Genomic DNA, 14416 nt, shown 5'->3' with positions numbered 1-14416 from the left:
AACCCCTGCTATTGTTATATTCATTCGTTTCTGCGTTGTTCTACGATATTGGATCTTAAAAAGTAGTTCTCCTCGTAAATTATAATTCCCTTCTCTCTGTAAAAATCTTCTCTGTAACCCTGTTGGAAGTGAATCTTTACTTGCTTTATAAATTGAGTTGGATGAGATCTGGTAGTTTTGAATCAAATGTTTTTATAAATAATCCATTAGTGTGTTCTCGGGGTCCTGTGTTATGTATCAGTCTGATGGCCCTTTTTTGCATCTTGAATAGTGGTTGGATGTTCGTCCTGTATGTATTTCCCCAAACTTCTAGACAGTAACTCAAATATGGTAAAACAAGTGTACAATAAAGAGTGTGTAATGTTTTTTGATTAAGAATGTGCCTTGTTTTACCCAGGACAGCAATACTTATCGCCAACTTCCCTTTGATGTATGTAATGTGTGACTTCCCTTTGATGTATGTAATGTGTGACCCCCAGCAGATCCTGTGGTCCAAGATCACACCCAAAAATTTGATTTTGTTTACTCTTTCTATACTAACATTGTCTATATATAATTTTACATCTATATCATTTTTCTTATTTCCAAATAACACAAAGTTAGTTTTATTTAGGTTTAATGATAATTTATTAGCATCAAACCATTTTTTTAGTTTACACATCTCCATGGTGACGGTCCTCAGGAGCTGCTGCAAGTCCACATCAGAACAGAGTACATTGGTGTCATCCACAAATAACACATATTTAAGGTTTTCAGTTACTTTACAAATATCATTTATATACATGACGAACATCTTGGGCCCTAAGACTGACCCCTGTGGTACCCCACATTTAATATTTAACCAACATGATTTTTTTTGTGATATCTGTACAAACTGCTTTCTATCAGATAAATAACTTTTTATCCATTCCAGAACAATACCCCTAAAACCATATTTTTCCATTTTTCTAATAAGAATACTATGGTCTACTGCAGGGGTGCCCATTACGTCGATCGCGAGCTACCAGTCGACCGCGGGGGGTGTGTCAGTCGATCTCCAGCCAGGCTTTTAAAAAAAATAGACCTAAAAATTAGTGATCATCAATCTTCACCAAGACGTCACTTAAATGGCATTCACGGTACCGGAGGGTCTTGTGAGATGAAGCTGGCTGCTGCAAGATCATTATTATGAAAATATGACCGAGAGGAAGGCGAGAAACACTTTTTATTTCAACAGACTCTCGCGCCGTACCTTCCGTCAAAACTCTAAAGGCCGACTGCACATTTCCTATCTTCACAATAAAAGCCCTGCTTCATGCTGCCTGCGCTAACTAAATACAGAGTCTCGGAAAACTGGCGTGCACAAGCGATCCCTCAGAAAGCTGGCGTGCACATCACTTGTGCACGCCAGCTTTCCGAGACTCTTATTTTGTTAGAGCAGGCAGCATGAAGCAGGGCTTTTATTGTGAAGATAGGAAATGTGCAGTCGGCCTTTAGAGTTTTGACGGAAGGGACGGCGCGAAAGTCAGTTGAAATAAAAAGTGTTTCTCGCCTTCCTCTCTGTCATTTTTTCATAATAATGAACTGGCAGCAGCCAGCGTCATCTCACAAGACCCTTGGGTGCCGTGAATGTCAATCAAGCAAGCTGCGGAATTTGCCGCCAATTTTTTTCTTGTAAAGTGTATGGAAGCTGGATGAATTAGATGCCAAAAACCAACCACTTTCATGTGGTATTGTACAGAAAGGACAACTTTTTTTCTCCTCCATTTGAAAATGTGGGCGTTATCATCATTACTGTCTGATTCCAATCAATGCAAGTCATCAGAATCAGGTAATACACCAACTTATATTCTTGTCTTCGTGAAAGAAAGACATCTATATGTGTTACACATGCTTGTATTATCATTAAACACATTTAACTTGTTTACAAAAATGTCTCTTTCATAAATAAATAAATATAAATGATATATATAAATGAGGTAGATCCCCTCGAGTTGGTCAATTGAAAAGTAGCTCGCCTGCAGAAAAAGTGTGGGCACCCCTGGTCTACTGTATCAAAAGCCTTCTTAAGATCTAAGAATACTCCTATTGCATATTTATTTTTATCAATACTATCAGTTATTTCTTCAATTAAATCTGTTAATGCTTGTGCTGTTGATCGATTAGTCCTGAAACCATACTGCCATTGAAAATAAAACAGCAACATACATACACACATACATGTACATATACATTCACTGTACAAACATGCATATACACATACATGTACATATACATTCACTGTACAAACATACATATACACATACATGTACATATACATTCACTGTACAAACATACATATACACATACATGTACATATACATTCACTGTACAAACATGCATATACACATACATGTACATATACATTCACTGTACAAACATACATATACACATACATGTACATATACATTCACTGTACAAACATACATATACACATACATGTACATATACATTCACTGTACAAACGTACATATACACATACATGTACATATACATTCACTGTACAAACATACATATACACATACATGTACATATACCTTCACTGTACAAACATACATATACACATACATGTACATATACATTCACTGTACAAACATACATATACACATACATGTACATATACCTTCACTGTACAAACATACATATACACATACATGTACATATACATTCACTGTACAAACATGCATATACACGTACATGTACATATACATTCACTGTACAAACATGCATATACACATACATGTACATATACATTCACTGTACAAACGTACATATACACATACATGTACATATACATTCACTGTACAAACATACATATACACATACATGTACATATACATTCACTGTACAAACATACATATACACATACATGTACATATACATTCACTGTACAAACATACATATACACATACATGTACATATACATTCCACTGTACAAACATACATATACACATACATGTACATATACATTCACTGTACAAACATACATATACACATACATGTACATATACATATGTATAGGGGCGGTATAGCTCAATTGGTAGAGCAGCCGTGCCAGCAACTTGAGGGTTGCAGGTTCGATCCCCGCTTCCGCCATCCTAGTCACTGCCATTGTGTCCTTGGGCATTTAACCCACCTGCCCCCAGTGCCACCCACACTGGTTTAAATGTAAAAATGTAGATATTGGGTTTCACTATGTAAAACGCTTTGAGTCACTAGAGAAAAAGCGCTATATAAATATAATTCACTTCACTGTACAAACATACATATACAAGCACATATGTTTTTTTTATACACTTGCATGTTGCGGTTAATAGTATATATACTTTATTTGTCATTATTTATATGACAATGTTCATCATTTATTTTAATTTTCTATTAGGATAAAAAAATATTTATCAAAATCAAATTACAGTATGTTATTTATGTAGTTTGATGATGTTCTTCGACTGATGTACAAACATTTTGTATAAACCACATGATGTTAGTACATCAGTACATATGTAGCATCATCTCTAAAGATACAAAAACTTGCTATTGCGACATCAAGTGGACACATTTGGAACAGCAGTTTCTTACATTTAAAAATTTTTAGGTTCAATTTTTATACTCAGCAAACTCTTCCCGCGGGCCAGATAAAACCTTTTCGCGGGCCTGTTCCGGTCCTCGGGTAAAACACGGCACATTGACAAAGCTTAACCTATTGTTACGATAACAATCTACAAGGTTAATACAGTTCACTTCTCTTTCTTGTCCTCAATTTATCCGCTTTATTTGGTAATTCAGGTTATCATTACATATGTGTTGTTGCATTTGAAAGAACTGTATTGTTGATAATAGAGGTTATTATTATTATTATTATTCATTATCAATGGTGCGATTTCTATTGGTATTTGTATTGCTCCATTTGTAGTGCAATAGTGTTCATTGTCATTTCTGTGTTATCAATATTTACTTCACTATGTTGCTGACGTCACTAAGCACGTTGCGTAATAAGATTGAGAACAAGAATTAAATATGTGTTTGTTAGTAGAGTCGCGATCAAATGTTTACATGAACATTTAAAGAACATAATGTGTTGCGTTTCCAACCATTTCTACAACTAGTGATGTAGTGACTGGAGCACATGTTGGTCACAAAAAACATTCTTGAAGTTTGCTTCTTTTATGAATTTATTATGGCTCTACTGAAAATGTGAGCACATGTGCTGGGACAAAAGTATACGTACAGCAATGTTAATATTTGCTTACATGTCCCTTGGCAAGTTTCACTGCAATAAGACACTTTTGGTAGCCATCCACAAGCTTCTGGTTGGATTTTTGACCACTCCTCTTGACAAAAATGGTGCAGTTCAGCTAAATGTGTTGTTTTTTCTGACATGGACTTGTTTCTTCAGCATTGTCCACACGATTAAGTATGGATTTTGGGAAGACCATTCTAAGACCTTTATTGTAGCCTGATTTATCCATTCCTTTACCACTTTTGACGTGTGTTTGGGTTCTTTGTCCTGTTGGAACACCCAACTGCGCCCAAGACCCAACCTCCAAGCTGATGATTTTAACTTGTCCTGAAGAATTTAAGGTAATCCTCCTTTTTCATTGTCCTATTTACTCTCTGTAAAGCACCAGTTCCATTGGTAGCAAAACAGGCCCAGAGCATGGACTGGACTCCCACTATTATGTTAGATCTACTATGGACTGGACTCTCACTATTATGTTAGATCTACTATGGACTGGACTCTCACTATTATGTTAGATCCACTATGGACTGGACTCTCACACTATCATTTTAGATCCACTATGGACTGGACTCTCACTATTATGTTAGATCCACTATGGACTGGACTCTCACACTATCATTTTAGATCCACTATGGACTGGATTCTCACTATTATTTTTAATCCACTATGGACTGGACTCTCACTATTATGCTAGAACCAGTATGGACTGGACTCTCACTATTATGTTAGAACCAGTATGGACTGGACTCTCACTATTATGATGGATTCACTATGGACTGGACTCTCACAATATTATGTTCGATCCACTATGGACTGGACTCTCACTATTATGTTAGAGCCAGTATGGACTGGACTCCCAATATTCTGATGGATCCACTATGGAATGGACTCTCACACTATCATTTCAGATCCATTATGGACAGGATTCTCACTATTATTTTTGATCCACTATGGACTGGACTCTCACTATTATGTTAGATCCACTATGGACTGGACTCTCACTATTATGATGGATTCACTATGGACTGGACTCTCACTATTATGTTAGAACCAGTATGGACTGGACTCTCACTATTATGTTAGAACCAGTATGGACTGGACTCCCAATATTCTGATGGATCCTCTAGGGACTGGACTCTCACACTATCATTTTAGATCCACTATGGACTGGATTCTCACTATTATTTTTGATCCACCATGGACTGGACTCTCACTATTATGTTAGAACCAGTATGGACTGGACTCTCACTATTATGATGGATTCACTATGGACTGGACTCTCACTATTATGTTAGAACCAGTATGGACTGGACTCTCACTATTATGATGGATTCACTATGGACTGGATTCTCACTATTATGTTAGAGCCAGTATGGACTGGACTCTCACTATTTTATGATATATCCACACTGGACTGGACTCTCACACTATTATTTTAGATCCACTATGGACTGGACTCTCACTATTATGTTTGAGCCACTATGGACAGGGCTCTTACTATAATGTTGGATCCACTATGGACTGGACTCTCACTATTATGTTTGATCCACTGTGGACTGGACTCTCACTCTTATGTTAGATCCACTATGGACTGAACTCTCACTATTATGTTAGATCCACTATGGACTGAACTCTCACTATTATGTTAGATCCACTATGGACTGGACTCTCACAATATTATGTTAGATCCACTATGGACTGGACTCTCACAATATTATGTTAGATCTAAAATGGACTGGACTCTCACAATATTATGTTAGCTCCACTATGGACTAGACTCTCACAATATTATGTTAGATCCACTATGGACTAGACTCTCACAATATTATGTTAGCTCCACTATGGACTAGACTCTCACAATATTATGTTAGATCCACTATGGACTAGACTCTCACAATATTATGTTAGATCCACTCGACGTCCATAGCACCCCCACAACTGCAGTCCCCTCCAAGGTTTCTCATTGTTATCCCATTGGGTAAAGTGTTTTTCTTGCCCTGATGTGGGATCTGAGCCGAGGATGTCTTTGTGGCTTGTGCAGCTCTTTGAGACACTCGTGATTTAGGGCTATATAAGTAAACATTGATTGATTGATTGATTGATTGATTGATTGATTGATTGATTGATACATTTCTACCGACCGACCAACCAACTTTTTGTCCCATCACTCAGTGGAAACTAACAACACAGCTTCCAAGAACCAAGGCTTTAATGAGTACGGCAACAATACGATCTCGGAGTGCTGAGTGCTGAGTGCCTTTTCAAAGTCACGGACATTCTGAAGAATCCTGTGTTCCAAGAAAGGATCATCTTGTATTCCTGTGTCAGGCACGAGTAATGAAATATTAGCTCATATTCTTCTCACAGCCTCGGGAGCCGTTTTTATCTCGAACCAACTCCTCTCAATTTTGGGGACATGAGCTCGGAACAGGCCCATTTCCCTTTGACTGACTTTATCTCGGGTGAAGTCCGTTCCTGGTCTACAAGGTCCTGGTCCCGCTCCTGGTCTACAAGGTCCTGGTCCCGCTCCTCTCCACTCCATAGTGGATTATAACATAATATTGTGAGAGTCCAGTCCATAGTGGATCTAATATAATTGTGAGAGTCCAGTCCATAGTGGATCTAACATAATAGTGTGAAAGGCCAGTCCTTAGTTGATCTAACATAATAGTGTGAGTCCAGTCCATAGTGGATCTAACATAATAGTGTGAGAGTCCAGTCCATAGTGGATCTAACATAATAGTGTGAAAGGCCAGTCCTTAGTTGATCTAACATAATAGTGTGAAAGGCCAGTCCTTAGTTGATCTAACATAATAGTGAGAGTCCAGTCCATAGTGGATCTAACATAATAGTGTGAGAGTCCAGTCCATAGTGGATCTAACATAATAGTGAGAGTCCAGTCCACAGTGGATCTAACATAATAGTGAGAGTCCAGTCCATAGTGGATCTAACATAATAGTGAGAGTCCAGTCCATAGTGGATCTAACATAATAGTGAGAGTCCAGTCCGTAGTTGATCTAACATTATAGTGTGAGAGTCCAGTCCATAGTGGATCTAACATAATAGTGAGAGTCCAGTCCATAGTGGATCTAATATAATTGTGATAGTCCAGTCCGTAGTGGATCTAATATAATTATGATAGTCCAGTCCGTAGTGGATCTAACATAATAGTGAGAGTCCAGTCCAGAGTAGATCTAACACAATAGTGGGAGTCCAGTCCACAGTGGATCTAACATAATAGTGAGAGTCCAGTCCGTAGTTGATCTAACATAATAGTGTGAGAGTCCAGTCCATAGTCGATCTAACATAATAGTGAGAGTCCAGTCCATAGTGGATCTAACATAATTGTGATAGTCCAGTCCGTAGTGGATCTAATATAATTATGATAGTCCAGTCCGTAGTGGATCTAACATAATAATGTGAGATTCCAGTCTATAGTGGATCTAACATAGTAGTGAGAGTCCAGTCCATGGTGGATCTAACATAAAAGTGAGAGTCCAGTCTGTAGTTGATCTAACATAATAGTGAGAGTCCAGTCCATGGTGGATCTAATATAATAGTGAGAGTCCAGTCCATAGTGGATCTAACATAATAGTGATAGTCCAGTCCACAGTGGATCTAACATAATAGTGAGAGTCCAGTCCATAGTGGATCTAACATAATTCAATCATCAATCAATCAATGTTTACTTATATAGCCCTAAATCACTAGTGTCTCAAAGGGCTGCACAAACCACCACGACATCCTCGGTAGGCCCACATAAGGGCAAGGAAAACTCACACCCAGTGGGACGTCGGTGACAATGATGACTATGAGAACCTTAGAGAGGAGGAAAGCAATGGATGTCGAGCGGGTCTAACATAATACTGTGAAAGTTCAATCCACAATGGATCCAACACAGTCGCGAGAGTCCAGTCCAAAGCGGATCCAACACAGCAGCGAGAGTCCCGTTCACAGCGGAGCCAGCAGGAAACCATCCCAAGCGGAGGCGGATCAGCAGCGCAGAGATGTCCCTAGCCGATACACAGGCAAGCAGTACATGGCCACTGGATCGGACCGGACCCCCTCCACAAGGGAGAGTGGGACATAGAAGAAAAAGAAAAGAAACGGCAGATCAACTGGTCTAAAAAGGGAGTTTATTTAAAGGCTAGAGTATACAAATGAGTTTTAAGGTGAGACTTAAATGCTTCTACTGAGGTGGCATCTCGAACTGTTACCGGGAGGGCATTCCAGAGTACTGGAGCTCGAACGGAAAACGCTCTATAGCCCGCAGACTTTTTTTGGGCTTTGGGAATCACTAACAAGCCGGAGTCCTTTGAACGCAGATTTCTTGCCGGGACATATGGTACAATACAATCGGCAAGATAGGATGGAGCTAGACCGTGTAGTATTTTATACGTAAGTAGTAAAACCTTAAAGTCACATCTTAAGTGCACAGGAAGCCAGTGCAGGTGATGATAGTCCAGTCCGTAGTGGATTTAATATAATTATGATAGTCCAGTCCGTACTAGATCTAACATAATAGTGTGAGATTCCAGTCTATAGTGGATCTAACATAGTAGTGAGAGTCCAGTCCATGGTGGATCTAACATGATAGTGAGAGTCCAGTCCGTAGTTGATCTAACATAATAGTGAGAGTCCAGTCCATAGTGGATCTAACATAATAGTGAGAGTCCAGTCCATAGTGGATCTAACATAATAGTGATAGTCCAGTCCACGTGGGATCTAACATAATAGTGAGAGTCCAGTCCACAGTTAATCTAAAATAAGAGTGAGAGTCCAGTCCGTAGTGGATCTAACATAATAGTGAGAGTCCAGTCCATGGTGAATCTAGCATAATAGTAATAGTCCAGTCCACAGTGGATCTAACATAATAGTGAGAGTCCAGTCCATAGTGGATCGAACATAATAGTGAGAGTCCAGTACATAGTGGATCTAACATAATAGTGAGAGTCCAGTCCATAGAGGATCCAACATAATAGTGAGAGTCCAGTCCATAGTGGATCAAACATAATAGTGAGAGTCCAGTCCATAGTGGATCTAACATAATAGTGAGAGTCCAGTCTATAGTGGATCTAACATAATAGTGAGAGTCCAGTTTATAGTGGATCTAACATAATATTGAGAGTCCAGTCCATAGTGGATCTAACATAATAGTGAGAGTCCAGTCCATAGTGGATCTAACATAATAGTGAGACTCCAGTCCATAGTGGATCTAACATAATAGTGTGAGAGTCCAGTCCATAGTGGATTCAACATAATAGTGAGAGTCCAGTCCAAAGTGGATCTAACATAATAGTGAGACTCCAGTCCGTAGTTGATCTAACATAATAGTGTGAGAGTCCAGTCCATAGTGGATCTAACATAATAGTGACACTCCAGTCCATAGTGCATCTAACATAGTAGTGAGAGTCCAGTCCATAGTGGATCTAACATAATAGTGTGAGAGTCCAGTCCATAGTGGATCTAACATAATAGTGAGAGTCCAGTCCAAAGTGGATCTAACATAATAGTGAGAGTCCAGTCCGTAGTTGATCTAACATAATAGTGAGAGTCCAGTCCATAGTGGATCTAACATAATAGTGAAAGTCCAGTCCATAGTGGATCTAACATAATAGTGAGAGTCCAGTCCAGTCCTCTGCATTTTAATGGCGTCTGTAATGAAATAGAGAGGGAATGTATAGTTTTTGAACAGTTGTGTGGAGTCATGGTGTTTTGCCCCCACAGACTATTTACCTCATGCATAAATGCAGGCACCTGTGTGTGTTTGTTGACGCCCGCTGTGTTGCGGCGTGAGGGGGACAAGCCCAAATTGCTATCGCCATGATGGATTGCAAAGGGAGCCGAGTCCCGGGTTTGCTAAGGGCTGTCTGCTAATGTTTTCCCTCCCCGGGGATTTACTTTGTGTCCGCTCCACTTTGAAACCTGGCAACAAATGTGCGGGGAAAATAAGACTCAGGTGCTGCTTGTGCATGCAGGTAAACATGGACTCACCTGCCACTTCAGTGCAGCTAATGAGCACAGCAAATCACTTTTGATTGACACATCGGAAAGAAGGTTTTGTATCGGACTGGGAGCGAAAAAGATCGAAATATTAGGAACCTCTGTTTGGATCCGGTATTCCGAGGCATCGGCGCCTATCCCATGGGTGCCTCGGGGCCCGGGCACCAACGGACAATGCCAGTAGAAGTATTTAAGTCCCATCTTAAATCTCATTTGTATACTCTAGCTTTTAAATAGACCCCCTTTATAGACCAGTTGATCTGCCGTTTCTTTTCTGCTCTGCTTCGTGGAAGGGGGAATACAGATTTGGGGACCACAGACGAGGCGCTAGCTGTCCAACTGGGGAGCCAGGGTGGATGGACTGGACTCTCACACTATCATGTTAAATCAACTATGGACTCGGACTCTCACTATTATGTTAGATCCACTATGGACTGGATCCTCACTATTATGTTAGATCCACTACGGACCTGTACTCTCCCTATTTTTGTTAGATCCACTATGGACTGGACTCTCACTATTATGTTAGATCTACTACGGACTGGACTCTCAATATTATGTTAGATCCTCTATGGACTGAAACTCTCACTATTATGTTTGATCCACTATGGACCGGACTCTCACTATTATGTTAGATCCACTATGGACTGGACTCTCACTATTATGTTTGATCCACTATGGACTGGACTCTCACTATTATGTTGGATCCACTATGGACTGGACTCTCTCTATTATGTTAGATCCACTATGGACTGGACTCTCACTATTATGTTGGATCCACTATGGACTGGGCTCTCACTATTATGTTGGATCCATTATGGACTGAACTCTCACTATTATGTTAGATCCACTATAGACTGGATTCTCACTATTATGTTGGATCCACTATGGACTGGACTCTCACTATTATGTTAGATCCACTATAGACTGGACTCTCACTATTATGTTAGATCCCCTATGGACTGGACTCTCACTATTATGTTAGATCCACTATGGACTGGACTCTCACTATTATGTTGGATCCACTATGGACTGGACTCTCCCTATTTTTGTTAGATCCACTAACGACTGGACTCTCACTATTATGTTAGATCCACTATGGACTGGACTCTCACTATTATGTTAGATCCACTATAGACTGGACTCTCACTATTATGTTAGATCCACTATGGACTGGACTCTCACTATTATGTTAGATCCACTATGGACTGGATCCTCACTATTATGTTAGATCCACTACGGACTGTACTCTCCCTAGTTTTGTTAGATCCACTATGGACTGGACTCTCACTATTATGTTTGATCCACTATGGACTGGACTCTCACTATCCATTGCTTTCCTCCTCTCCAAGGTTCTCATAGTCCTCATTGTCACCGACGTCCCACTGGGTCATCATTGTCACCGATGTCCCACTGGGTGTGAGTTTTCTTTGCCCTTATGTGGGCCTACCGAGGATGTCGTAGTGGTTTGTGCAGCCCTTTGAGACACTAGTGATTTAGGGCTATATAAGTAAACATTGATTGATTGATTGATATTATGTTAGATCCACTATGGACTGAACTCTCACTATTATGTTAGATCCACTATGGACTGGACTCTCACTATTATGTTTGATCCACTATGGACTGGACTCTCACTATTATGTTGGATCCACTATGGACTGGACTCTCACTGTTATGTTAGATCCACTATGGACTGGACTCTCACTATTATGTTAGATCCACTATGGACTGGACTCTCACTATTATGTTGGATCCACTATGGACTGAACTCTCACTATTATGTTAGATCCACTATAGACTGGATTCTCACTATTATGTTAGATCCACTATGGACTGAACTCTCACTATTATGTTAGATCCACTATGGACTGAACTCTCACTATTATGTTAGATCCACTATGGACTGGACTCTCACTATTATGTTGGATCCACTATGGACTGAACTCTCACTATTATGTTGGATCCACTATAGACTGGATTCTCACTATTATGTTGGATCCACTATGGACTGGACTCTCACTATTATGTTAGATCCACCATAGACTGGACTCTCACTATTATGTTAGATCCCCTATGGACTGGACTCTCACTATTATGTTAGATCCACTATGGACTGGACTCTCACTATTATGTTAGATCCACTATGGACTGGACTCTCCCTATTTTTGTTAGATCCACAATGGACTGGACTCTCACTATTATGTTAGATCCACTATGGACTGGACTCTCACTATTATGTTAGATCCACTATGGACTGGACTCTCACTATTATGTTAGATCCACTATAGACTGGACTCTCACTATTATGTTAGATCCACTATGGACTGGACTCTCACTATTATGTTAGATCCACTATGGACTGGACTCTCACTATTATGCCAGATCCAATATGGACTGGACTCTCACTATTATGTTAGACCAACTATGGAGTGGACTCATTCTATTGTGTTAGATCCACTATGGACTGGACTCTCACTATTATGTTGGATCCACTATGGACTGAACTCTCCCTATTTTTTTTAGATCCACTATGGACTGGACTCTCACTATTATGTTAGATCCAATATGGACTGGACTCTCACTATTATGTTAGACCAACTATGGAGTAGACTCACACTATTATGTTAAATCCACTATGGACTGGACTCTCACAATATTATGCCAGATCCACTCGACGTCCATTGCACCGGTCACCCAGGGGGCATGAGGGGGGTCCCCACATCTAAAGGTCCCCTCCAAGGTTTCTCATCATTATCCCACTGGGTTGAGTTTTTCCTTGCCCTGATGTGGGATCTGAGCCGAGAATGTCGTTGTGGCTTGTGCAGCCCTTTGAGACAATCATGATTTAGGGCTATATAAGTAAACATTGATTGATTGAAGCCCAATACCCACGTGGAATTGATGGCAACTTTTAACCTTAAAATATATATTTTTTTAATCAATTGTGTTGTTAATTTTGCCGCGTGTTAGTCAGTTTTACATCATTAAAAAGTCACTATCATATAGTCTATAATCTACAAAGTCTAACCAAGATTTTCATTATGCCCCGACAATCAACAAATTACCCAATTATCTTGACTTCAGACACACTGCAGCACGAGCGAATGAAGGGCATACTTAGTCAACAGCCATGCATGTCACACTGAGGGTGGCTGTACGAACGAGGAAGTCAAGATTAAGCACTTTTCGTTGTTTTCGACGTGGGGTTTGAAGCATGACACTGCCTGATACTGATAAAGTGCGATCCCTGAGGTCACACACATGGCACCACCACACTTTGACTTGAACGGCTGAAGCCGATTAATCCAAAATGCAATTGCAGCTACATGCCATGCATCTAAAGGGGTTTGAACACTTGCTAAATATCGTGACAAATTCGCTAAGTTTGCAACACCGATCCCCCCTGCTGTGTCTTTTTATCCTCTGGCAGACTAGGGTTCTCGTCTATAAAACATTGTTTTACAAGCAAAGTATGAGATCGATAAACATTCAAGTCATAATTCCTCATGACTGTTTTAAGGCTTGTTTTTTTTTTGTCGGTTTTACTTCCTGCACCGTCACCCACTTCCTGTCGTTGCCTGTTCTGCCGTGACTTTACATCATCGGAGCGCTGGTGTCGTCATCTGTTCCTGGTTGCTAATCAGGAAGGTTTTTCTCCCAGCGTCCTTAGGTTGATGGCGCTCAAAGGGAGGAGGACTCTTTCTCCCCCGCGTGTTGGTGTGATGTCTAAGGAAGCTCGCCCACGCCGTTGTCAATTTCCAGATTCACCGTCTTAGATTTATTTGACAATGTGATTGATTGACAGCGCAGACAAGACATCCTGGGATGTGGAAAATCTCAGCAAACAAACCAAGGAGACCCTCAGCAAGAAGAAGTCTCTTCTCTCTCAGGGTATTTATTTACTTATATGGCCCTAAATCCCCAGTGTCTCAAAGGGCTGCACAAGCCACAATGACACCCTCTGGTTCAGAGCCCACATAAGGGCAAGGAAAAACTCACAACCCAGTGGGATGTCAATGTGAATGACTATGAGAAACTTTGGAGAGGACCACAGATGTGGGTGATACCCCCCCCACCCCCCTTTCCCCTAGGGGAGACCGGATGCAAAGGAGGTCAACTGGCTCTAACATAATAGTGAGAGTCCAGGTCCCT

This window comes from Nerophis ophidion, linkage group LG29, assembly GCF_033978795.1.
Source record: "Nerophis ophidion isolate RoL-2023_Sa linkage group LG29, RoL_Noph_v1.0, whole genome shotgun sequence".
In the NCBI taxonomy this organism is placed as follows: domain Eukaryota; kingdom Metazoa; phylum Chordata; class Actinopteri; order Syngnathiformes; family Syngnathidae; genus Nerophis; species Nerophis ophidion.
This window is presented reverse-complemented; position numbering follows the sequence as displayed.